The sequence below is a fragment of the Zea mays genome, chromosome 8 (assembly GCF_902167145.1).
Source record: "Zea mays cultivar B73 chromosome 8, Zm-B73-REFERENCE-NAM-5.0, whole genome shotgun sequence".
Taxonomy (NCBI): domain Eukaryota; kingdom Viridiplantae; phylum Streptophyta; class Magnoliopsida; order Poales; family Poaceae; genus Zea; species Zea mays.
In genome coordinates this window covers 16,728,245-16,756,086 of record NC_050103.1, presented here as the reverse complement: position 1 = coordinate 16,756,086, position 27,842 = coordinate 16,728,245, and the positions used below count along the sequence as shown (strand labels likewise).

Genomic DNA, 27,842 nt, shown 5'->3' with positions numbered 1-27,842 from the left:
GGTCCGACAAGCCCATCACCTTCGACCAGGCTGACCACCCCGACCATGTGCCGAGCCCGGGGAAATACCCGCTCGTCGTCGACCCCATCGTCGGCAACGTCAGGCTCACCAAGGTCCTGATGGATGGGGGCAGCTGCCTCAACATCATCTACGCCGAGACCCTCAAGCTCCTGCGCGTCGATCTGTCTTCCGTCCGAGCAGGCGCTGCGCCCTTCCACGGGATCATCCCTGGGAAGCGCGTCCAGCCCCTCGGACGACTCGACCTCTCCGTCTGCTTCGGGACGCCCTCCAACTTCCGAAGGGAGACCCTGACGTTCGAGGTGGTCGGGTTCCAAGGAACCTACCACGCTGTACTGGGGAGGCCATGCTACGCGAAGTTCATGGTCGTCCCCAACTACACCTACTTGAAGCTCAAGATGCCGGGCCCCAACGGGGTCATCACCGTTGGCCCCACGTACAAACACGCGTTCGAATGCGACGTGGAGTGCGTGGAGTACGCCGAGGCCCTCGCCGAGTCTGAGGCCCTCATCACCGACCTGGAGAACCTCTCCAAAGAGGTGCCAGACGTGAAGCGTCGTGCCGGCAACTTCGAGCCAGCGGAGACGGTTAAGGCCGTCCCTCTCGACCCCAGTGGCGACACCTCCGAGCAGATCCGGATTGGGTCCGGGCTCGACCCCAAATAGGAAGCAGTGCTCGTCGACTTTCTCCGCGCAAACGCCGATGTCTTTGCGTGGAGTCCCTCGGACATGCCTGGCATACCGAGGGATGTCGCCGAGCACTCGCTGGATACTCGGACCTGAGTCTGATCCGTCAGGCAGCCTCTGCGCCTCGGTCATCAAGGAAGGGTCGGCCTCGCCTCGGCAGAGCCCGACCCTCCCTCGGGGGCTAAAAAGGGGGAACCCCTCTGCGTCGAGATTGGGCATACTTCTCCGCGTCGAAAATTTTCAATCAAAAAAGGGGCCTCTTGCGTTCTCCTGGCTATGTCAGAAGCAGGGTCTCGAGGAGCGAACACGGGTACATGTAAATGGCAAGGCCGACTGAGCCGAGGGACTCCTGTGCCTCCGGGTTAGGAATACCTCACTCATCACCTGCCACGAAGAATGACCCAACTCGAGAAGCCACCCTATTATTGACAAGCTAGGACGAACACGCAGATGGAAAGAAAGGAGAGTACGACTTCATGCAAGAAAGACAAAGTGTTCAGGCCTCAGCGGCCGCGGTGGGACGCGCATCCAACAAGAAATTGTTCAAACAAGAATTAGGCGCCGCCTTGGGAAGGAGCCGCGCCCTCAGCTCCGTCCCCGCCGTCGGTGAGGTCCATCTCGGCCTCCGGTGATGGCGCAGGGGGAAGGATCTCCGCCTCAAAGGTGGTCGCCAGCACCGCGCTCGGACCCGCGGCGACCGCGTCAAGCCGCTGGACCTCTGCCAGGGCAGCATCGTCTTCGTCAGGAAGACAGTACCCCTCACTAACCCGCTCCAGGTCCACGACGTAGTGGGAAGCGAGCACGGCGAAGGCCCGCCTGACGCTGTGGTGTAGCGCCTCGCGGACTCTGCCGCGCGCGTGATCACCCAAGGCTCGAAGGCGGCTTTGAGGGGAGCTTCCTGAAGGGACGTCGCCAGAGCCGAGGATACGATAAAAGTCCGAGACGGCTTCAGACATGGCCGCGAGGTCAGCTTCCCTCTGCTCGGCAGCTCCGGCAAGCGCCTCGGCGAGCGCCTTGGCGGACTCATCAAGGGCGGACTCAAGCTCTGCGAGCAACCAGGGGAAATACCTCAAGCACAAGCAAAGGAAACGGACAAGAACAAGAACCAGGGAGGACCAAGACGTACCTCCGGCTCGGACACGATGCTCCGAGGTCGCGACCTGGGCCGCGGCTAGGTCGGCCGCAAGGGTCTCAGCTCGGCTTTCGGCATCGGCAGCCCGGCCCCGAGATTGGTCCTGCTCCTCGACGACCTGGACGAGCTCCGATCGCTGCCGTTGCGCCTCCGCACGCGCTGCTGCCGCCTCGGCTCTCAGGTCGGCGCAGAGCAGCTGGAGGTCCGCTACCTTGGCGTCCTGCTGAGAAAGGCGCGCGGTAGCCCCAGCGAGCGAGGACCTCAGGGATCGCAGCGAGCCCCAGACATCGACCTCGCGGCGGATGAACGACGACTTGGCGGCGCTCCGGTCCGTCAGATCCTGGGGAAAGGAAACAGGGCGTCACGGCGAGTGTCTCGCTCACAGAAGGAAAAAGGTATGCCTGAAACCGCTACCTGGAGGATTTTGGGGACGTCTCTGCAGAAAACCTCCAACGACGACCGGAGCGACCCCACCGTTGCCTCAGCACACTCGCGGAGCTCATCCCAGGACTGGTCCTCCTGCTCATCGTCGAGAACGAAGACAGGGTCCGAGGCCTCGCGGGTCCGGAATCGGAGCAACGGGCGCCGGGCCTCGGGGCTTCGCCGCACAGCGATGAGGCTGTCACCCGGCTGGACGGATCGCGCGTCCACGCCCACCTCTTCTGAGGCCTTGGGCGCCGACGCATCAGCCATCCCGACGCTGGCGGCAACTGGTCGCTCTCCGACAGGGATGGCGGCAACCTCGGCGGTGGCGGGCGCCGGCATGGCCGGCACGACAGGCGGGCTCAGGGCCACGTTGGCGTCAGCCGCCTCCTCAACCACGATGGCCGCCTCGGCAGAAGAGCCGGTCTCGGGAGCCCGCTCCTCAGAGACCGGCGACGCCCGAGCCCCCTGCGGTGAAGTACCCCGCGAAAGGGTCGGCTGAATGACAAGGCCCGAGGCGGCGCTGGCCACACAGTCCGGCGCCGTCTTGAGGGCCTTCCGGGGTGCCAGGTCGGTCTGGCCATGACTTCGCTTGCTGGATATAAAAAAAGAGGAGGAAAGAAAGATCACGACCGAGACATATGAATGGGAAGCCAAGATGAAGACATCCCGAAATACTCACCCACTTCGGGCCATTATCCACCGCGCCTGGGGGGAGGTCTCTTGGATCCCGGCTCCCAAGACGGCCGCCGAGGTCCGCTTCGCCGGCATTTTCGGCGCCACCCTCGCCGTGGACGCTCGGGAAGCAGATTGCCCGGGCACGGTCGCGACGACCTGAGGGTCACCCCCATGCGCCACCGGTGCGAGCGGCGGCCCCTGGGGAGCGGACGCCCTGACCTGGCCCTCCGGAGCCACCTCAGCTCCTCCGGCCGAGGGAACAGGTGACACCTCGGGTCGCCCCCGTGCCTCGGACTGGGACCCCGATGCCCCAACTCCAGGGACTGATGGTGTTGGCCCGCGCGGGGGCTGGCTCGACGACTCCTGGCCACACCCCGAGCCGGGGCCGAGGCCGAGACGGGCGGCCATGTCGTCCTCCTCCTCATCATCATCGTCATCGTCGTCGTCGGGCGTCTCCGGCGACGGCTCCCTCGGGAGTCCTTCCCTCTCCTGCTGGCGACGGCGCTTCTCCAAGGCGTCCCGAGCCCGCCTCCGCTCGCGGGCCCGGGCCTTCTCCGCGTCCTTCTTTTTCTTCTTCTCCTCCGCGGCGACCCGCCGCGCTGCACGGTCCACCGCGTCCTCCGGGACCCGTGGCAGGGAGGGCTTGTGCCACCCCACATCCTAAAAGGAGGGGAGAAAGGAACCCGATCATAAGGACCCGGAGCGACCCGATGTACGAAGAAGGAAGGAGCGAACACTCACCAAAGTTACGCACCCCTGGTCGGGGCGCATCCGAAGCTGGGAGTATGCGTGGGGGTCCGGCTTCCCCATCGCAGCCGACACCCGCCATTGGAGGGCGTTGAAGGGAAGAGGATCAGGGGACATTCGCGAGCCCTCCCAGTCAGCCTCTGGGGTCATCTCCCAGAGCGGCAGCCGCCGCTCCGCCAATGGAAGCACCCTCCGACGGTGGATGGCAGCGATCACTCCCGCAGCGGTGAGTCCCCCCTCCCGCAACTCCTTCAGGGCCTGGAGAAGGGGCTCGAGGTTCTTCTGTCTCTCGTGCGGGGTCCCGTGGCGCCAGGCGTCGGTGGCAGCAGTAACTACTCGCTGGGAGAACGGTGGGAGCAACTCACCGTCATTCCGGAGGTAGAACCACCGGCGCTGCCACCCCTTGTTCGAGGACGCAAGAATGGCAGGAATGTACTGTGACGCCCGCGACTGCCTCAGCAAAAGAGTGCAGCCGCCGGCCCGCACCGCTGCACGGACCCTCCTCTCCCCCGTCGATAAGGCGAAAAGCTCGGCGAGGAAGAGATGAGTCCACAAATCCCAATGGGGGGCGATCCCCAAGTACCCTTCGCATACCGCTACGAAGATAGCGGCCTGCGAGATGGAGTTGGGGGTGAGGTTATGCAATTCCACCCCGTAGTGGAACAGGATGGCCCGCATAAAGCGGCCCGTCGGCACACCGAATCCCCGCTCGTGGAAGGAGACGAAGCTCACGACGTACCCCGGCGGTGGGGACGGAGCGGCTCCGCCCACGGGAGGAATCCACTCTGGCCGCTGCTTATCGGTGAGGGGGCGGAGCAAACCCTCGCCGACCAGCTCCTCCAGATCGCTCGCCGTCACCGTGGAAAAAGGCCACGGATCGCGCGGGGGGATTATGGTCACTCGATCCGCCATCACCAAAATGGAAGAGATGGCGGCGCGGGGGGCAGGGAGGGCGGTTTTTTCTCTTCTCCGACTAAAGTTTCCCGGGTTGCGAAAACCTAAAGGGAAAGGAAGGAAGCAGAGCAAAGAACCGTCACCGGACCCCCTCTCGAGTATATGAAGGCCAGGGCGAAACCGTTTCCAGCGCTCCACCCGGACCGGACGCGGGATTCAAAAAACGCGAGGCGAAACAGCCGTTCCTCGAACGGCTCGCGCACGCGCAACGGCCGCCCCACCAACCACTTGCCCCGTCGCATTAACTCCACGGCGAGACAGGCGGCGCCTCTGGCAGGAGAAGCGGACGACGCGTCGCCTTCGCCGTAATAACCGCGTCAAAAAAGGTACGCCACGTCGTTCGATTTCGTATCCTTTTTTCCTCTTTCTCTATCTCTTGCAACAGGGACCGGGAAAGGGGGATACCCCGAAAAGGATCCTTCTCTGTGAAGGAACCGGGCTCCGAGCCCCCCCTACTGATCAGAGGTTCGAAGGCTGGCCCTCCAAGGGGTTCAACAGTCGCCTCAGATCGCGTGGGCCCGACACCCACTACTGGTCAGGGGTTCGAAGGCCGGCCCCCCGAAGGGCTCCATGGCCGCCTCAGGCTACTCGAGCTCCGCGCCCATTACTGATCAGGGGTTCGAAGGCTGGCCCCCGAAGGGTTCACAGTCGCCTCAGACGCCGAGCGAGGGATGACCAGGGGTACGTTCGATACATAACCGAGGCTCGGGCTGCGCTCCCGAGGTACCCTAGGACATTTCCGAGACCAGCGGGAACGATCTTGTAACGGAATCCCATCGGAGGGAGGCATCGAGCCCTCGGACCCCGTCGCCAGGGGACCGGGTCCGACAAATCACCCGCAGGTACTTTTGGGCGTGCCTCTGGGCCCCTAGCCGACCCCCAACGAATGGGGCACGGACGTCCACTCGGATTACCCGCTTGCAGCTCACCGGAGACACCATGTTCGGTGCCCATCGAGGGTAACATGGCGCTCTCCCCCCTCCTCCTTGCGGAAAGGCGACGTAGGGGCGTATGTAAAAAAGCCGAGTCTGTCCCTGATCGTCCTCTCGCCCTGTGCGGAGGCTCGGGGGCTGCTCTCGCAAACCCGGCTCCGGCCAAACCGTTGACAGCGTCAACATACCAGCCCGAGAGCTTGGGCCCCGACGGTGCACCCGGGCTACGGCCAGTTCGCATGAGGGAACAACCAGACCAGCCGAAGCATTACGCAAGGCATTAAGACCTCGAAGGAGTGTAACCACTCCTCCGAGGCCTCGGGGGCTACACCCGGCGGGTGCGCTCGCGCGCACCCGCCGGAACAAAATGCAACCGAGAAAGGCTGGTCCCCTTGCAAAAAAGTGCGACGAAAGCCTCCAAGCGAGTGCTAACACTCCCTTCGAGGCTCGGGGGCTACTGTCGGGGACCATAATTAGGGGTACCCTCAAGACGCCTAATTCTCAGCTGGTAACCCCCATCAGCATAAAGCTGCAAAGGCCTGATGGGTACGATTAAGTCAGGGATCAGTCCACACGAGTGACTCGATCATGCTTCGCCCGAGCCTAGCCTCGGCCAAGGGCAGCCGACCTCGAGAGACTTCCGTCTCGCCCGAGGCCCCCCTTTTTAACGGCGGACACACCTCCGGCTCGCCCGAGGCCCTGGCTTCGCTTAGAAGCAACCCTGACTAAATCGCCGTGCCGACTAACCAGGTTGCAGGAGCATTTAATGCAAAGGTGGCCTGACACCTTTATCCTGACACGCGCCCCCCGGCAGAGCCGAAGTGACCGCCGTCACTCCACCGCTCTACTGACCAGTCTGACAGAAGGACAGCGCCGCCTGCGCCACTCCGACTGCAGTGCCACTCGACAGAGTGAGTCTGACAGGCAGTCAGGCCTTGCCAAAGGCGCCATAGGGAACTCCGCTCCGCCCGACCCCAGGGCTCGGACTCGGGCTAAGACCCGGAAGACGGCGAACTCCGCTCCGCCCGACCCCAGGGCTCGGACTCGGGCTAAGACCCGGAAGACGGCGAACTCCGCTCCGCCCGACCCCAGGGCTCGGACTCGGGCTAAGACCCGGAAGACGGCGAACTCCGCTCCGCCCGACCCCAGGGCTCGGACTCGGGCTAAGACCCGGAAGACGGCGAACTCCGCTCCGCCCGACCCAGGGCTCGGACTCGGGCTCAGCCCCAGAAGACGACGAAACTCCGCCTCGCCCGACCCCAGGGCTCGGACTCCGCCCTGGCCTCGGCCGAACGACCTCCGCCTCGCCCGACCCGATGGCTCGGACTCGGCCTCGGCAACAGAAGACAGACTCGACCTCGGCTTCGGAGGAGCCCCCACGTCGCCCGACCTAGGGCGCAGGCCCACCACGTCAACAAGGAGCGCCATCATCATCCTACCCCGAGCCGACTCGGGTCACGGAGAACAAGACCGGAGTCCCATCTGGCCAGCTCCGCCAGATGGACAATGATGGCGCCCCACAAGCTCTGTGACGACGGTGGCTCTCAGCTCTCTTACGGAAGCAGGGCGACGTCAGCGAGGACTCGACCGCTCCAACAGCTGTCCCTCCGCCAGGCTCTGTTGCTCCTCCGACAGCCACGACATCACGCCAGCAAGGTGCCAAGACCTCTCCGGCTGCCACATTGGCATGTACCTAGGGCGCTAGCTCCCTCTCCGCTAGACACGTAGCACTCTGCTACACCCCCCATTGTACACCTGGATCCTCTCCTTACGACTATAAAAGGAAGGACCAGGGCCTTCTTAGAGAAGGTTGGCCGCGCGGGGACGAGGACGAGACAGGCGCTCTCTTGGGGCCGCTCGCTTCCCTCACCCGCGTGGACGCTTGTAACCCCCCTACTGCAAGCGCACCCGACCAGGGCGCGGGACGAACACGAAGGCCGCAGGATCTCCACCTCTCTCACGCCCATCTCCGGCCACCTCGCCTCTCCCCCCTTCCCGCTCGCCCACGCGCTCGACCCATCTGGGCTGGGGCACGTAGCACACTCACTCGTCGGCTCGGGGACCCTCCGGTCTCGAAACGCCGACAGTAGTGTAGTGGTATAGGAGGGTATGCGCGAGAGAGCGGTTGCGAGTTCGAATCTCACTATTTACAAAACATATAAGTTTAATTCAAAATAATAGTGAAAAATGATAGGACAACGGGTAAGGTTAAATAAGGTGGGTTGGAGAGTTATTCATAGAATTTAAAAAAAATGTTTTGCTGTTTTTTTAAAAAAAATCGATTCTTAATTTGCCGAGTGTTTTTCTTTGCCGAGTGTCTGAAAAAAAAGTACTCGGCAAAGAACCCTTTGCCGATAAAATATTTGCCGAGTGTTCTTTGTCGAGTGTTACACTCGGCAAAGGCTTTGTCGAGTGTAAAATAGTGAAAAATGATAGGACAACGGGTAAGGTTAAATAAGGTGGGTTGGAGAGTTATTCATAGAATTTAAAAAAAATGTTTTGCTGTTTTTTTAAAAAAAATCGATTCTTAATTTGCCGAGTGTTTTTCTTTGTCGAGCTCGGCAAAGTCTTTGCCGAGTGTCTGAAAAAAAAGTACTCGGCAAAGAACTCTTTGCCGATAAAATATTTGCCGAGTGTTACACTTGGCAAAGGCTTTGTCGAGTGTAAAATAGTCTTTGCTGAGTGTTTTAGACACTGGACAAAGAACACGATTCCGGTAGTGCACGTAGCTGGACGCGCGGGAGTCACATGTGGGCGCGCTCGATTCGTGACCCGTTCCGCTTGGTGACTACATTGTCACACACTCATGATGTGGAATTGAAGAATGATTTGTTCGACAACCTTGATTATAAAACGTAGTGCGCTTTAAACTAAATTGCACTGCTAGTATTATATGTCAAATGTACAAACTTATATAAATCAATAGCTTATAAAATTAAATTTTGAGAAATCATAACGTATTAGTATAGTTTAAAGTGAATTATTAGTGCCATTGGTACAGGGTTTGTTAAGATAACATTTCTCGTAGTCATTAAGAAATTATTGTTTATCATATTATTTATATGATTACTTTGACCACATAGTGGCACATGTCATTTATGCTTGATTTTAATTGAATAGGGATAAAAATATTTAATTTAGAAATATATATGACATGCTTTATTTATTATTAATAATTGTTTTTTATTGGTTCAGTCTAGCACTTGCATGGTCCACAACACCAGATGAAAATTAGATAGATGTGTTTGGTTCAGTCGTGTGTTTGGTTCAGTCGTGGACTGTCAAAACTGTTGTGAGCTATCTAATGTGAAAAAGACTGAAAATCGTCTGGTTGAAACTGTTGTGAATTGTTCGTTATAAACAAATTGTATATTGTTTATATGCACTTTGTTTAACCATATCTCTTAATCAATATGTCTAATTAAAAATCGATTTCACATTTATGTTAATGATATTTTTACAAATAAATCAATTGTATAATTCCATTTAAATAATATTTTACTAAAACTATTTTAATTTTATTTATTATAACACTTAATTATATTTAATCCCATTTTAGTTTCTATTTACCACGTCTGTTTATTAATATAACAAATTTGGATAAACAACAAAAGGAGAGTCTATATTGTTTTCTAATTTGTACTACAAAAGCTACCTTTTCGAATTAGCTCTCTAAAAGTTGAACCCATTTAATTCGACTTCTGCTTTTTAAAAAATAGAAATAAAAAACTGAACCAAACATACTCTTAGTATTCTCACTTCTCCCAGTGAGCTAGTCCTGTAGTCCATCTTTAAGGTGTGTTATCTTGCATGATAAAAGATATAAGTGGCTTTAAAGCAAATTTAGAGGATATTTTGCGTTATAGATCCAGTAACTACTCGTAACGATAATCATAACCTATCATATTATCATTATTTTTTTGTTAGAATTTAAAGATTTGTCTTGTTTTCTAGCACCTGTCTCAAGATGCTTAATGTGGAGACTCTATTGAATACCTCTAATTAGGAATATTAACAATATATTAAGATAGAACACTAGTTCATCTCGATGAAGTATGGTTAGCCTAGTCCTAGCTAGTTAACATCGGATGATCTGGGGCGGAGCTTATAGACGCCAAGATAGGCCACGGCCCTCCTTACTCACCTTAATCTTCATTGATTAAACAGTAATTTCAGTACAGTTCATGGGTATTTTGAACTCAACTACATATACTATTTAGCATAAAATGACATGGTTTCTTATTTAGCACTGGAAAATGTTTTTTGTTCTAATATAGTATGAGGTTCGCTTTTTATCTGTACTATATTTAAGTGGGAGTTTCTCCCTTCTACTACCGGAATCAATAGCTTCGCCGAGTGCCGGAAGCACTCGGCGAAGCCTTAAAAACACTCGGCAAAGGCTTTGCCGAGTGTAACACTCGGCAAAGAAGGCTCGGCAAACAGTGCATCGGCAAACAGTGCATCGGCAAAGACTTCTTTTGTCAGGGAGCACTCGGCAAAGAAAAGCGACCGTTACGGCGCCGGTTGACGGAGACGGCGGATTTGCCGAGTGTCAACGGTGACACTCGGCAACAAAGATATCTTTGCCGAGTGTCTGCCTGGAAGCACTCGGCAAAGCCGACCTCTTTGCCGAGTGCCAGTTGGGACACTCGGCAAAGAGCCCGCCAGGGAGGGTCCCCATGTCAGGCTCTTTGCCGAGTGCCCCAATAGGCACTCGGCAAAGCCGACCTCTTTGCCGAGTGCCAGCGACATAACACTCGGCAAAGAACCTAAGCCGGTGCCCAGGTCTGTGCTCTTTGCCGAGTGTTATGACCCAGACACTCGGCAAAGAGCCTCTTTGCCGAGTGTTACACTCGGCAAAGTGACCAGTATGTACCTTTTTTATTTGTTTTTTGTTTTCCATCCACACAAACAGAAGATATCACATATATACATCACAGATATCATCACAGACATAAATAGCCAACACAAACATAAAACCGTGACCACAAACATAAATATCCATCACAAACATAAGTGTTCAACACAAGTATTAAACACAAACATAAGTCTCAAACGTCGCAAGCTCTCACATAAGTATCAAACAGAAACATAAGTATTATACATAAGTTCTGAAGTCTAAAACAATGACTCATGGAGGTGGGCGATTTGGCCGGGGCTGCGTTGGGCTGAACCCTTCCGGAGGGTTGTTGGATGCCGCCCCAGATTGGCCCTGCACAGAGAAGAGATAGCATGTGTTATACCAGATGCATTACAAACATCTAACTACAATTTTGATACTCACAGGAGTGTGGAAGAGAGTAGGGTCAACTGGGGGGAACAATGGAGGTGGCGGAGCGATGCCCTGTGCGGCGCCAAGGCTCTGCATGTACTGGAACATCTCAGCCATCCTCTGATCAGCCGCCGCCCGCTCCGCCATTATCCTCGCCTCCATCTCTTCTAGTTGGGTCTGTAATATTACAAGCCAACGTTATAGTAACTCAAAGACTAGATATATAACTAAAGGAAGGACGAGTTATAGAAGCACTAACCTCGAGTTGCTGTATGCGATGCTGTGAGCTGTCGTGCCGAGGTCGAATGGCTGGGCTCGAGCCCGTGCTCCTTGCTCTCACCTGAGACAGAGTGGGAGTGGAGGACGAGTCGATTGCCCCATCGGCAATCCAGTACCGCCCATGTCTCTTGCCTCCTCCGACCCTCATGAGCACATCGGGGTCGATAGGCTCGGTGCTCGGATCATAGTCTGGGCCATGGACCTCCTGCGCCATGGCGGTGTAGTCATGGAGGCGGCTGTAGACGGCGGGGTTGGTGTAGGCCTCGGGCCCGTCATCCGGGTTGTAGGTGACGTTGGACGTCGCCTTACCCTTATGGGCCATAGCATAGGCCGAGAAGGTGGAACAAGGCCTGCCACCATGTGACGCCGACTGTAACGAAAACCAACGAGATAGTTAGAAATAATATCTAACTTAGTGCTATATATCTAAATAAAATAGTTGGCGTACCCATGCTTCGGCATATTGGCCCAGGCTCCGGCTGCCTTGGTGGTGCGAGGGCCTTGCATCATCAAACGCCGTTCCCGGCTAGCTGTGTGCGCCTCGTCCCACTCAGCCGAACACCACCTATCCACCATCTGCTCCCAGCATAGAGGATGTGCGGCGCACCAATGTGGAATCACCTGCAAAGTAAACACATAAAGTGCATATCAGAAGATAAAATAAAATTCATGCATGGAGTACTGGTACCAAACATGCATGACTTTACCTGCAGGTACTGCTCCCTGGTCAACGACATGGTTCGGGCTTGAGGTTTGGTCACCTTCTCCCCAAGGACGGAGCCGTGGTAGGTGATGATGGCCTGGATGCGGGCCTCATAGTGCATGTCCACGACGAGCTTCTTACAGGACGTGGTGGCCACCACATCCGCCCTAGCCTCGTATCCAGCATCGCATCTGAAGAAATCCTGCATACAAAAACGATGTATCCATACATTATTTCAAGAATTTGCAACGAATGCGACATATTTTATATTATACTAAGACTTACCCACAGCTCTTGCTTCACCCGCTCCGCCTTGTTATTGAATTCCCTGCCGTCCCGGTCTACTGCATCGGGGGCGACGGCGTAGTGGTCGAAGGTGAAGGCTGGGCCCGTCACTCCGGCGTACTCCACAAGTCCAGGGAAGTGTTCCCTGCACAGCAGGCCGAGCATGTTGTTGGGGGGGCGACGATGACCCCCAGCATAATCCAAAACCGTCCAAGACCTATCCAAGTGATAAATAAAAAGTATTAGTTTATATTATCATTTTGAACACATAATATGAACAAGAATGAAGAACATAAAGTTACATACCTCTCCCCTTCCGGCCGAATCAACGGTCGTCTGTCCCGAAGTATGGGACGCGGCGGGAGACTCGCGGGGCCTCGCAGGTAGATGCTCCTCGAACTAGAGCCGCCTGAACCTGAGGCGTCCTGCTGCTGGTCGTCGTCGTCCTGCTGCTGGTCGTCGTCGTCCTGAGGCGCCGCCTGCTGCTGCGCTGCCTGCTCTGCCTCGTGCTGCTGCGCTGCCTGCTCTGCATCGTCCGCCGTCCTACTCCTCCTCCCCCTCCTCCTCCTCAGGAAACCGCCCACCATATTTGTCCAACAACCTGCAATTAAGAGTAAACAAATAAGTGCATATAAAATAAGTGCAATTTAAAAACAGGTGCGAAATAAAAAGTCATATAGCATTACATCGATTAAAAATAATCTTCATATGTGTCGGGGTTAGCCGGATCATAACTCTCATCATCACTATCAAGCATTTCAATCTCAACACCATCGGAAGACGCAACCTCATCATTGCCTTCAAGGATTACTAAGTCATTATCATTTTGCACCTCATCATCCTCCTCATCAACAACCATTTCAATATCTACGTCCATTCCGATAGCTTCTGTTAAGTCTATCTCAAATCGCCCTTCTATCCCATCTTCTTGGAAGAACTCTCCATCATATGTGTCCGGGTCTAAGTTGTAATCTTCATCGTTAGGAACAGGTAACCTCCCATGCGGCGATACCTTATACACAACATCCCAACCCTTAAGATGTTCTTTCGTTTGACACGCATATGGGAGATAATACACTTGTGTGGCCTGTTGGGCCACGATATAGACATCGTCTCCTGCTAAGGTGGAATCTTGTCGAATTTCGACTATCCCAAGATTAGAATGTGTCCGTCTCGTCACTTGAGGGTCAAACCAATGACATTTGAATATCACTGGAGTAAGAGGTTTGGAACCATAAAAATTGAGCTCATATATTTCTTCAATTCGTCCAAAATAATCGACAATGTCAAGGCCCGGCGTAAAGACTCCAGAACACGTTGTTTTCCGATTGGGCCGACTTTGGTCGTAGTGTGTTGTGCGAAAACGGTATCCATTGACGTCATACCCAGAATATTTCTTGACCCTATAAGCAAAGCCGTTGGCTACTTGTCTCAACTCGGCACTCATAGACGGATCTCTTTGGCCCTGCAAGTATTCGCAAGTTAAAAGATGCTAAATTGAGTTCAAAGACGTATCTCTTTTACAAACTAAGCACGTACCTTACGTTTGAACCAGGAAATGAAATCGGGCAACCCATTTCGCGCACCCTTTCTAAGAAGAGCGTCATATTCCTGTGGAGTGGGGTCCCTTGATCGACGCCAGAATTCATGAAGAAATTGTTCCATGTATGGCGTCACCTCTTCAAGGTTGGTCAATACGTATAGCATGATATGTCGCCACTCGTCATGATTCAGGGTCTTGGTGGTCGAGCCACTTGCGCTTCCGAGTTGGCCTCGAAATATGCTAAGGTTCGATTCATTGTCGCCATCATTGTAACGAGGGGGTGGATTATGCACGCTCGGCAGTTTGTCACCATAATAAGTTGTTGTGAAGTTTGAGACCTCGTCTAGAATGTATGCCTCTGCAATGGAAGCCTCGATTTTGCATTTATTTCTACATTTCTTTCGAATAGTCTTTAGACATCTTTCGAATAGGCTTTGCCGAGTGTCAACTGATAGGTACTCGGCAAAGTTTTTTTCTATGTTCTTTGCCGAGTGTCAAACGATTGACACTCGGCAAAGCTATCTTTACCGAGTGTCATAATGTAACACTCGGCAAAGTACATTTAAATTTTTTAAATTTTGGCAACCAAACTTTTTGTGGTATGTTCCTACACTATGTAGACCTACATGTACCATTTTGAGACAATTATAACATAGTTTCCATAGTTAGTAGATTTAGTTCGTTTATTTGAATTTCTTCGGAAAATTCAAATTTGAACTGCAGGTCACTCGAAACTTGGAAAACCGTGCATGAAAAAATGATATTCATGTTACTTAGCATAAGTTACGACCGATTGCAGAAGCGTACCGGAAACTTCGAGCAACATGCTCACTAAACATGGCCGTGAACTTGGCATCCACATGTTTAAAAATTGTATAAAACACAAACAAAGTCAGAAAATCATGAAACTTGTCCACGTGTCATGACATCATATGTACAGGCTGTGATAAAATTTTTAGAATGTTTCGAGAAAGTTGTGAGACACTATGTGTAGAAACCTAAGAGATCCACATGAAATCTAAGAGTTATTTCATGTGGATCTCTTAGGTTTGTACACATAGTGTCTCACAACTTTCTCCAAACATTCTAAAATTTTTATCACAGCCTATACATATGATATCATGACACGTGGACAAGTTTCATGATTTTCTGACTTTGTTTGTGTTTTATACAATTTTTAAACATGTGGATGCCAAGTTCACGGCCATGTTTAGTGAGCATGTTGCTCGAAGTTTCCGGTACGCTTCTGCAATCGGTCGTAACTTATGCTAAGTAACATGAATATCATTTTTTCATGCACGGTTTTCCAAGTTTCGAGTGACCTGCAGTTCAAATTTGAATTTTCCGAAGAAATTCAAATAAACGAACTAAATCTACTAACTATGGAAACTATGTTATAATTGTCTCAAAATGGTACATGTAGGTCTACATAGTGTAGGAACATACCACAAAAAGTTTGGGAGACAAAATAAAAAAAATGAAAATACACTTTGCCGAGTGTCTGGAGATGACACTCGGCAAAGAGGACTTTGCCGAGTGTCTATTACATGGCACTCGGCAAAGAAGCATCTTTGCCGAGTGCCAGCCGTTGGCTCTCGGTAAAGACTGATGGCCGTCAGCTCTGGGACGGCCGCTGACGGCCCTTTGCCGAGAGCCCCGTTTGCCGAGTGTGGGACACTCGGCAAACTTGCCTTTGCCGAGTGCCTACCTGTGCCGAGTGTTCAGCACTCGGTAAAGGGGCTCTTTGCCGAGAGCCTTACTTTACCGAGGGCGGCACTCGGCAAAGCCTGCTTTGCCGAGTGCCCGACAAAAGGCACTCGGCAAAGAATACAACACTCGGCAAAGCCTCGGATTCCGGTAGTGTTCGTGCGCCGTCTCCTCCAGGCTCCAGCGAGTGAAATAAAAGTCCAAAAATAAGTGTGGTGTTAGGGTTCAAACTTCAAACCATCACCCTCCTTTCTCCCATGTCCAAGTTTTAATCACACCAAAGCTCACAACCATTTGTGTTTAACAAAGAATAGATATTGTAAATATAGGAAAACCGTAGTAACACAATAGCAACTAACTATTATTCTCTATATAGCATTGTCATTAGATACTTAGATGTGGCATGTAACACCTTCAACTGTGAGGAGAAAATACCATTTTATCCTTGTTTTATGGGTAACAATAATAATTTATTATACATTTTTTATAGTACCGTTTTCTTACATAGGAAAGGGTAACAACATCTAAGACACAAAATAAGCATATTATAAGAATATATTCTATAGTATATCTGATTATATTATTAATTTGATGTCATAAATTTGGACGGTTTTTTTCTAGATATACTATCAAAGTTTAAAATTTTGACTTAAGGTAACTCTAGGAATATATTTATCTAAGAACGGAGGGACCAATGTCATAAATTTTGATGGTTTTTTTCTAGATATTCTATCAAAGATCAAATTTTTTGACTTAAGATAACTCTAGGAATATATTTACCGAAGGACAAAGAAGAGTACAGCTTTTCTGTTCCATTCCATGAATATTTTTTGGCAGTATATTTTTTTTGCAAGGATTGTTTGTGGCAATACATTTGTGGATAATGATTATTTTTTTATATTACCAAATGTACACCAAGTTTACACATAAATAAGTTGTGTGCTTTGGTATTGTCCACAAAATTGCACTATCTTAAATAATTGTGTAACAAACGTTATGCTGCCAAAGAATATTATTGGTCCAAAAAAATTGTATGTAATGTCAAAATATTTAATATACTAATTAATATGGTATTATCAAAAAAAATCTATGAACTAAAATATTACACTAATGTGTGTGCACATGAAACAGGTGTAAAATGGCCTCTTTCGCTCACAGTTGATGGTGATGCTAAATAAGAAATCATGTCAACTTTTGATGCCAAATAAGGAATTTTTCGTGATGGATTTTTTTTCCCATTTGTGTGTGATAACTGATAACGACGCTACTCCAACCACTCCTGGGACCGACGATTAGAGTAACACTACTACAAGTATCCTCTATACAGGCGGTCCGGTTAGTCTCTACACAGGCGGTTCCAGGAACCGCTTGTGGTGCACCGCCTGTGATGTAAAACAACATCACAGGCGGTCAATCAAAAACCGCCTGTGATAGACACAGATCACAGGCGGTCCAGTTTAAAAGAACCGCCTGTGATAGTCACACATCACAGGCGGTCCGGTTTAAAAGAACCGCCTGTGATAGACACACATCACAGGCGGTTTTAATTATAAGCCGCTTGTATTTCCCAGATTCATATACAGAAGCAGATTCATATATATTTTCCAGATTCATATACAGAAACAGAATTAATAACAGCCTGTGATTCAAACACAGATTCAAACACATATATAGCAGGTTCCATAAACAGATTCATCATACAAAGATTCAAACATCCCCATATACATACACAGATTCATCCACATATATATCAAGTTCCATCATACACAGATTTATACACATCAAGTTGCATAACAACTCAACATCTCAAAGTTCCATAGACAACTAAACATCTAAAGTTCCTAACTAAAGACCTAAACACTGTGTGATATTGTGTACAAACTTAGTTCTGGGAATTTTTGCAAATTTCCATTTACATTGTAGAATAGCCCTTGTTGATGAAGAACTTCACGGCGCATAAAGTAAAGCAAGTCTCTTACAACCTTAGCCACGCCGGTGGAAACCATATCTCTTTCTAACCATTCAGCATTGATCTTAGATTTAGGAACCTGCAATGAAAGCAAAAAGCAATCGGTGCTAAGAGTAATGTGATGAGCAACAATATAACATAAAAATTGCAATATAGACAATGATAGCGAACTTACATCCTCACGATTGACCATGTAATGGAAGGTGACACGACACCATTCGCATACATAATAACCGCACAGGACAGTACCCGGAGGTTGTTTGTCACCATATGGAAATAATGATATTGACAAATTAGGCTTGTCCTCTGGATGTTCGCCGCCAAGATCTTTCCAATAAAAACGGTATGCACTGCATATAAGAATAGCATTGTGAGATTAAGAATACATTTGTTAAGATGTAATAAGTACAAGTGTGCAATAATAATCATACTTCTCTAAAATCTTCAAGAAGTCATTATACGTAGCCTTTTCCATTCTCAGTGAGTCGAAGACCACGACTTTACCATCCTTTGGCCAGATCATGATACAAATGTAGTGGTCACTATATAGACATAGACGAAAACACATGTTAATATCACGATTGCCATAATTTATAGTTCAAAATTAAACCATGTCGATAACTTACTTAAAGTGGTGCGGAGCTATTATTAAGTCCTTGCCATGTTGTACATGATTGTACATGGCTCGTCCAATGTATGCCGCCATTACCTTCATTTTCTTTCTCTGATTCTGTTTGACGGCTTTCTCAAATTCAGCATCGTCCAAGTCTTTGTATTCTTCTCCTTGCCTCCGAGCAACTACTTTGTAGCGAGCTTGGGATATCATCAACGGGTCAAGAAACCCTGTCTTAAGTTGTTTCTTCTTATCATCCATGTATTGCATCCTACATGTAATAGTGTTAATCGTTAGACTCTCGTTTATGTGTGCGTGTACAAAACTAACAAATATGAAAGTTTAGAGGTACTTACAAGCAGAAGAGGGTTAAGTAGTTCGTTTCCATCCTTTGTCGGTGGTACAACGACCAGAGATCGTCAAAGAATAAATGCCGCACAGGATTTATATGATCATTGCTCCAAAATGCATCTTCTGGCACAACAAATGTGAATTCCTCGAGTTTGTATTTGTTGCTAGCCACCATGTACCACTCATGCATTCTAATCTCCGGAGTCGACAACTTAGAAAGTTGCACCGTCGTTAAGAACGGCCTCCCATTCACAAATTTAGGAGGAACATCCTCCTTCTTGTATACCGAGATATTGGTTTTAAGACGTAATGATTCTCGAGTATGAATCATTCCATCTTCTTCCCATACTTCGAAATTGTCTATTTGGGCCGGCCGTGTGCCTACTCCATGAGATGCTGATACTGCTTTTGATTGATTAGTCATAACTCTCTGCAATTTATGCAGGTAGCGTGCCACTGATTCTGACGGTTTCTTGACATCGTCTGTGGCGATTCGCTTATGAATCTTCTTTGAAATAGTTGGCCCTTCAACATTGGTGCCAACCTTTGGTTCCTTTTTTATGTTGACGTCGACATTCTGAGGAACAATTTTGTCTACGCCCCCCTCGTCGAGTTCCTTCGCAAGAGGCGATATGATTGTTTCAACGATTTTTTTGGAGGTCGGTGTCATATCTTCCTGCACCATGGGGTGTGGAATGATCGAACTAGCTTTTTGTTGCATTGGTGTTGAATTCGGCTCATCACCAAACTTGATGTCGCGTCGATGCCAAAGGACCAACTCGTTAATTGCCTCATGCAAAGTTATGATCCCCTCAACTGGAAAATCTATCTCCCAATCTTCACAACCATTGTCTGTGATTTCTAGAACTTCGACCACAGCATAGTGTGGCGGGACAGGATTGTCCTTGTAGTTAACAAGTCCTGGTTTTACCAAACCAGTAGCAGCTTGCTTTGTTTTTGTCCCAGATCGATTGATTGGAATATGAAGAAAGCAAGGCTTGTCCTCAACAATATCGTCTACAGGGTACTTGGTCAAGTCTTGCACAGATCCAACGCTGCTAGGGACTATAGGTGGACTCATGTGGCTTGGCTTGAGTTCAAATGATATGCATTCTGTTTTTTTCATTTTGTTCATCACGTCATTAATAGCCTTTTGTACCCTTTCATCAATAGTCTCTTCAAGGGCTCGGTGGCGCTCGGGCTCGGGGACGGGGAAGGGGACGGTGGCGCACTCGGAGATGGGCTCGGCGGCGCTCGGGCTCGGGGACGGGGTGGAGGGCGCCTCGGAGACGGTGGCGCTCGGGGACGGGGACGGGCGCCCAGCTCGGAGACGGTGGTGGTTGGGCTCGGGCTCGGCGACGGCGTGGAGGGCGCTCACGGCTCGGAGACGGGGACGGGGACGGGAACGACGGCGCAGCAGCCTGGCGGCGTAGTATCAGCTCCGGGCGAAAACACTAAACCCTAAGCCACCGTACCGACGCTTTTATATAGTAAACACATCACAGGCGGATTGTAAGAAAAACCGCTTGTGATGTATAACATCACAAGCGGTTTTCTATGTCGACCGCCTGTGATATGTAAACATCACAGGCGGTCGGAATAAAAAACGTATACATCACAAGCGGTTTTTCTTAAAATCCGCCTGTGATGTGTATGTAGTATAAAAGGCTCGGTTCCAGCGCAGGAACCCTAACTTCCGGAGCCCGACGCCGCTAGGCTGCACAGTACTGTAGCGGCGGCGGATTTTTTTGATCTACGGGGAAAAGGTTTTGTTTTTGATTTTCGGGCTTGATTTCAAGAGTTTATGCATATATATGATCTCCGTTTGTTTTATTTCTCATTTTGATACGATTTTTTGCCTCAATTTTGTAATATAGACCGGAATTGAAGAAAAACTCAGGAATTCCAAGATTTAGACTTGTAGTTGATCTGATTTAAAGATTTTTTTGAAGAGTTGTCTCACCTCAAGGTACCTATATTGCTGCAATCTTGTTTCATTTTCATGCACATTAATTCGTTCATGATTTAGGGATTAAATTCAATTAATTAGGGATATTTTAAAAAATTTTGTCTCATATACTAGGTACATCTCGATATGATCTTGTTTCACTTTCATGAACATTTATTTTTTCATGTTACATCTCGATATTGACGTTAATCAATATAGGGATAGGTAATGGCGGACCGAGGTTGGATGTACAATGTGCCAAGACCACATCCGTCGTACATTCGAAATTTGAGAAGCTTTATTGAAGCGGCCAACAAGCACGTGAATTTGCGAAAGAGCAAGGAGATATTATGTCCGTGCATCGATTGTGATAATAAGATAGCTTGGAGAGATATAGGAGTAATCCAATCACATCTGCTAAAAAGAGGGTTTAAAAACAATTACACGATATGGTCAGAACATGGTGAGTTGGATCCGTGTGAAGTGCCTGGTAATGACGAGAGAGTTGTCGGAATTTTAGATCTTAAAGTTGATGGTGAAGTGGATAATGTGGATGCTAATCAAGAATTTGAAGAATTTGATTGTGAAGAGATGTTGCGCCATATGGAACCAGAAATGTTAAGTTCTGTGGGATCGCAGAAAGGGCTATCTAAAATGGAGGGACTGGAAAGTGCCTCAAAAGAACCTTTATATGATGAATCAAAGGGTTGTGACAAAGAGTTTACTACACTGCGTACAGTTCTAGAACTTCTGAAGTTGAAGGCTAGCGCCGGATGGTCTGATACTAGCTTCACAGATCTTTTGAATTTTCTGTCTCAATTACTACCAAAACCCAACAAACTACCAACAAGCACTTATAAAGCGAAGAAGCTTATATCTCCCATAGCTCTGGGTGTGCAAAAAATTCATGCATGTCCGAACCATTGTATTCTGTATCGTGGCGATTTTGAGAACGCATCAAGATGCCCAGTTTGCAATGTCAGTCGATACAAGAAGAGCTACAATCAAGACTGTGTAAAAAAATTCCCGAAGAAAAATAAAAACAAGAAATCCACTATTGGACCTGAAAGTGACGATGACACTTTTGATGACATGGATGGGAAAAAGAAGTCAAAGAACCCAGCTTTGGTGATGTGGTATCTTCCAGTAATTGATCGCTTAAAACGTTTGTTCTCAAACCCTAGGGAGGCTGAGCTTATGCGTTGGCATGCTGAAAATCGCAAGCAGAATAACAAACAGATTCGACACCCTGCTGATGCATCACAATGGAAAAATTTCGATCTTATGTATCCTGAGTTTGCCAAAGAAACCAGAAATGTAAGATTTGCTTTGGGTACAGACGGAATGAATCCATTTGGTGAAAAAAGAAGTGTACATAGCACCTGGCCCGTGACTTTAACGATGTACAACCTTCCATCATGGCTGTGTCACAAAAGAAAGTATATTATGTTGACTATTCTTATTCAAGGTCCGAAATCAGCTGGTGTTGATATTGATGTGTTCCTAGAACCTCTTATGGAAGATATGACAAAGCTCTGGAATGAAGGAGTTAGAATATGGGATGAGTATTGCCGTGAGTATTTCAACTTAAGAGCAATTATATTTGTTACCATCCATGATTCTCCCGGTGGCGCCACACTATCAGGGCAAAAGACTAAAGGAAAGAATGGTTGTGTAGTTTGCGTCGATGGAACTGCTTCCATGTACCTTAAATCATCCAAGAAGTTGGTGTTCATGGGACACAGACGGTTCTTGATGAAGCAGCATAAGTACCGAAAGATGAAAGAGGAATTTAACAATCAACTGGAAAGTGAAGGTGCACCAAAGCCTTATAGTGGGAAACTTGTTTTTGAAATTATAAAGAACATTCATGTTGTATTCGGAAAGGGAAAAAACAAAGGAGAAAATAGAAAGAGAACTGACCCTTCAACTTACACAACTTTCAAGAAGCAATCAATATTTTTCAAGTACCTCCCATACTGGAAGGATATGGAAATTTGCCACAGCATTGATTTGATGCATGTAACAAAAAATGTTTTTGACAGCATCATTGGAACCTTGTTGGGCATGCCGAGTAAGACAAAAGACGGACTTAAATCACGCAATGATCTAGTAGATCTTCAAATCAGACTGGAACTTCATCCAGTGGATAGTGGCAAAGGGAAGCCTTACCTCCCCCCAGCTAGCTACAACTTGTCAGTTGAGGAGAGAACAAAGATTTGCAAATGTTTGCGTGGGGTCAAAGTGCCCACAGGTTTCTCATCCAATATCAGCAGACTAGTCAGGATGAAGGACTTGTCTCTATTTGGCTACAACTCTCATGACTGTCATGTGATGATGACGGTGTTCCTCCCAATTGCGGTAAGAGCCCTCAAAACAGAGCATGTCAAAGTTGTCATCACACGCTTGTGTTACTTTTTCAATGCGGTTTCACAAAAAGTAATAGCTTTAGAAGACTTGGACTATCTAAAGGCATACATCATCGAGACTATGTGCAAGCTTGAAATGTGTTTTCCTCCATCATTTTTTGATATGCAAGTACACCTAATCATACATCTCGTGGATCAGATAAAAATATTAGGGCCACTATATTTACATCATATGTTTCAGTTGGAGCGATACCTGGGAGTATTAAAAGGTTATGTGCGAAATCGCGCTCACCCAGAGGGTTCAATCATGGAGGGATACACTACAGAAGAAGTGATTGAGAGCTGTATAGATTACATCAGTGACGGAACAATGATAGGTGTGCCTGTACCTAAACATGAGGGTAAACTATGTGGGAGAGGGAGAATGGGCAAGAAAACTTTTCGCGTTGAGGATTACAAGCTAGTACATTGTGCTCATGGTAGTGTACTACAACATCTCACGATAGCCGAGCCTTACATAGAGGAACACCTGAATGAGCTTCGTAAAGAAAATCAGAACCGCACAGAGGACTGGATCATGAGGGAGCACAAACATCGTTTCAGCGAATGGTTAATGGACAAAAACATCCCATTCGGAGACTCTTCGGATGAGAAAACAATGAAGAATTTGGCTTCTGGGCCATCGTGTTTTGTGACATCATGGCAAGCATATGACATCAATGGGTACACATTCTACACTAAATCAAAAGACATGAAAAGTGTTGCACAAAATAGCGGTGTTCGTATCGATGCTTTTGACCTACATGGACAGAAGACCACATATTTTGGATTCATAGAGGAAATATGGGAACTTGATTATGGCCCAAGCATGAAAATACCCTTGTTTAAGTGCCAATGGGTACAACATCCCGTGGGGGTGATAGTGGATAACTACGGACTCACACTGGTAGACTTAAAGAAAGTAGGATATAAAGATGACCCGTGGGTTCTCGCCGAATGTGTTGCACAAGTGTTCTATGTACTCGATCCAGCAGATGAGAAGATGCATGTAGTTATTTCTGGAAAGCAAAAAATTGTTGGAGTTGAGAATGTGGGAGACCAAGATGAGGAATACAATAAGTATGAAGAGATGTTCGTCTTTAACGGTCCAGAGAGAATCAAGCGTGTGGAAAAGAAAATTGATAAGAACTTAAAGCCATACATGCGGAAAAATGGTAGTTCATGAAAAATTGTATGAATCAAATTGTATTTGTTATCATGTATGATCGAATATGAATTGTGGTTGCCAATTAATTTAAAATCTCTCTAGTTATCTATGTGTGCTATTATAATTCATTTAAATTGTATTTGCATATTATTGTTAAAAATTAAATATTAATTCATTTAAATTGTATTTGCATATTTCTATTAAAAATTAAAATTATTTTCATATTTAAATTGTATTTTCATAATTTTACAATCACAGGCGGTTTTGTCTTAGGGTCCGCTTGTGAAAAGGATAGAGCATCACAGGCGGTCCTAAACAAAAACCGCTTGTGATACTATTACATCACAGGCGTACTAAACCGCCTGGGACATCACAGGCGGTGTTCTAACCGAACCACCTGTGATGTAAAAATCCTACCGCTTGTATAGAGCCAAATTGTACTAGTGTAATGTCTTGTTCGTTTGTCCAGAAATAGAGAAATAGACTAGGAATTATTCCAGCTGATCAAAATTTATATAAATTAGAGAAATAAATCGGCTAGGAATTGTTCCATGCCTCCGTTCCGAAAGAAACGAACGGCCCCTAAATGATCTGATGATCTGCAGAACACGGAGGACGTACATTCCAACAACATCACCTAATACCTGCATGCGCATAAGGACGTCTGCAGAATGCCTGCGCTGGAAGCGGTGGTCGGAGAAGTCCCGGCGCGCCTTTTCCACCTCGGCACGCTGCTCCGGCGTGCCGAGGTCAGGGTCGAACTCCCACACGGTCCGCCCGGCAAAGCGGTTCGTCGAGCGCAGCAAGGGGCTGCCGCCGCCCTCCGCTGCCACCTTCAGCTTCCACATGCTGTACGCGTGCAGTGCAAAGGGGCATGCAATGCAATGCAATGCAACCGATCCAAGTACAAGCTAGGGAGAAACTGCTAGTAGCTAGCTAGTCCAACTAGATAACGGCATGCGTTTGTGTAGGTGTGTGTGCGCGCTCAGCTCCGGCAGTCCGGCGGCCCTTTTATAGCTCAAAAACTCAGAATGCTTATTCCCTGATTTCGACGAGAGGTGGCTATGCTGCCTTTGACTTGTATTAATACTACTCCTACGCCCTAACCAAAAAATACTGTTTGTATTAATACTCCTCCATCCGTCCCTGAGATAGGCATCGTTTCATTCAGTTACGTACTCCCACCTTAAACAAAACGGATGGATCTATGCTACCTAGGATGCGATGCGGCTACAAGAGGTAGTAAAGTTTAGGAGCGAACCTCGAAGTCGTCGAGCATGTATAGAATATGAATACAGCCCATTGACAACTCTAGTGGTCATGTCATCTTCAGCTAAATAAAAATCTAGTCGCATAATAATTCTCTTATGATATAAGTTGCACTACCAGAATTCGGCTCTTTGCCGAATGTTCGGCGCTTTGCCAAGTGTTTTTTATTGGACACTTGATAAAGAAATTTTTGACAAACTCCGTACTCGGTCAAATCCTACTCTCAGTAACTACGGCGTTTACCGAGAGCAGGACGCTCGGCATATGAAGACACTCGGCAACAAACACTCGTCGAACGGCGACGCTCAGCAAAAGGGTCGTCAGCAGTCGTCTATAGCTGACGGTCGTTACCTTTGCCGAGAGCTAGGCTTTGGCACTCGGCAAAGAAACTACTTTGCCGAGTGTCTCAGGTCCGACACTCAGCAACGTATGATTTGCCGAGTGCCATTCTTGGACACTCAGCAACGTATGATTTGTCGAGTACCATTTTTGGACACTCGGCAAAGTATATTTTTATTTTTTTCTTTTTCCAACCAAACTTTCTGTGGTTTGTTCCTACACTATATAGACTTACATGTTCCATTTTGGCACAATTATAAAAGTGTTTGCTATACCTATTAGATTTTGTTCGTTTAATTGAATTTCCTTAGATAATTCAGATTTGAACTGCAAGTCACTCGAAAAATGTCATGATATTATATGTAGAGACTGTGATAAAAATTTGAGAATATTTCGAGAAAGTTGTGACGCGGTAAGATAGAATTGCAGATAAGACGAGTAATTACGGGATATCCACTTTTAGATCCTGATCTTGTGGGGTTTTTGAGAGCACCTAGAGGGGGGTGAATAGGTGATCCTGTAAAACTTAAAACTTAACACCACAAACTTGATTAAGAGTTAGAACAATGAAATCAAGTGAGTAGAGAGGAGAACTCTTGTGAAGCACAATAGACACAATAAGGACAAGCACAAGAGACACGAGGATTTATCCCGTGGTTCGGCCAAGTACGAAACTTGCCTACTCCACGTTGTGGCGTCCCAACGGACGAGAGTTGCACTCAACTCCTCTCAAGTGATCCAATGATCAACTTGAATACCACGGTGTTCTTCTTTACTTTGCTCTTTTCCCGTTTGCGAGGAATATCCACAACTTGGAGTCTCTCGCCCTTACAATAAGAATCACAATGAAGCACTAGAGTAGGGGAGGGAAGCAACACACTCAAATCCACAGCAAATACACACACACAAGACCAAGATTTGAGCTCAAGACAATATCTCGAGGTTCTCACTAGAACGGAGCTCAAATCACTAAGAATGTCGAACAAGTGCGCAAGAATGAAGTGTGAGTGATCAACAATGCTCAAGGAATGCTTGGTGTTCTCCTCCATGCGCCTAGGGGTCCCTTTTATAGCTCCAAGGCAGCTAGGAGCCGTTGAGAGCATTTCAAGAAGGCAATTCTTGTCTTCTGTCGCCTGGCGCACCGGACAGTCCGGTGCACCACCGGACACTGTCCGGTGCAGATTTCTTTCCTTCTTTGGCGAAGCCGACCGTTGGCGCTTTGGAGCCGTTGGCGCACCGGACACTGTCCGGTGCACACCGAACAGTCCGGTGACCCTTCTGCGTTGGCTCTTGCCACGCTTCGCGCGCGGATTATGCGGCCGACCGTTGGCCCGGCCGACTATTGGCTCACCGGACAGTCCGGTACACCACCGGACAGTCCAGTGATTTATAGTCGTACGCCGTTAATTGCTTCCCGAGAGCAGCCAGTTGACAGACGCCGGCCTGGCGCACCGGACACTGTCCGGTGCACCTAGACCGAGTTGTCTTAGGCTGAACAAAGTCATCTCTTTTCCAACTTGATTTCTCCTGTTTCTAGCACTTAGACACAATACATTAGTCTCCAAAACAATGTACTAAGTCTTAGAAACATACCTTTTCACTTGATTTACACTTTGTCCATCACTTTGACTAGATTAACATAAGTCCACTAGTGTTGGCACTCAATCACCAAAATACTTAGAAATGGCCCAAGGGCACATTTCCCTTTCAATCTCCCCCTTTTTGGTGATTTATGCCAACACAATAAAAAGCAACTAAAGAAAGTGCAACATCAATACAAATGAGAACTCAAAATTGTTTTGATTCAAATTTGGCATATATGGATCATTGTTTGCCACCACTTGGTTTGTTTTTGCAAATCAAACTCAATTTCCTAACTCTAAGCAAACACACTTGTTGAAACATAAAGAGAGATATTTCAAGAGAAATTGATCAAAGATTCAAAAACTCCCCCTATTTCCCATAATCAAATATTCTCCCCATAAGAGATCAACTTTTGACAATAAGAGACAAACAAGAGTATTTTGACAAACAAAAACTCTACTTTTTCAAAATTCTCAAGTGGTAGCTGATCCATTTCTTGCTTTGGCATTAAGCACCAAAACAGGATCAATCTCGGCCCTTTAACCCCATTGCCTCACAAAAATCTTCAACTAAGAGTCAATAAGAGTACAGAGATGAACTTGGAATTAGTTACTCTTTCATCGAAGTGCAGTGGAAGTCTTGCATGGTCCAAGTCCACCTTTTCCCTTTCAAACCTCCTTTGAGACTAAATTAAGCAAACTCAAGCACACAGTTAGTCTCAAAGGGTCAAGTTGTAGCACATCTCCCCCTAAATATGTGCAGCACTTGCAGATGGACTTGTGAGGTCCGGGGAGTGCTTGTACAACTTGAGCACCATAAATTAAGGAACATGAT

At 48.0% G+C, this 27,842-nt stretch overlaps 1 pseudogene; it reads right to left on the bottom strand.

The window, feature by feature from the left end:
* Positions 1-24,778, bottom strand: part of LOC103636781 (cycloartenol synthase-like) — a 75,891-nt pseudogene extending 51,113 nt beyond the window's left edge.
* Between the last annotated feature and the right edge of the window lie 3,064 nt (positions 24,779-27,842).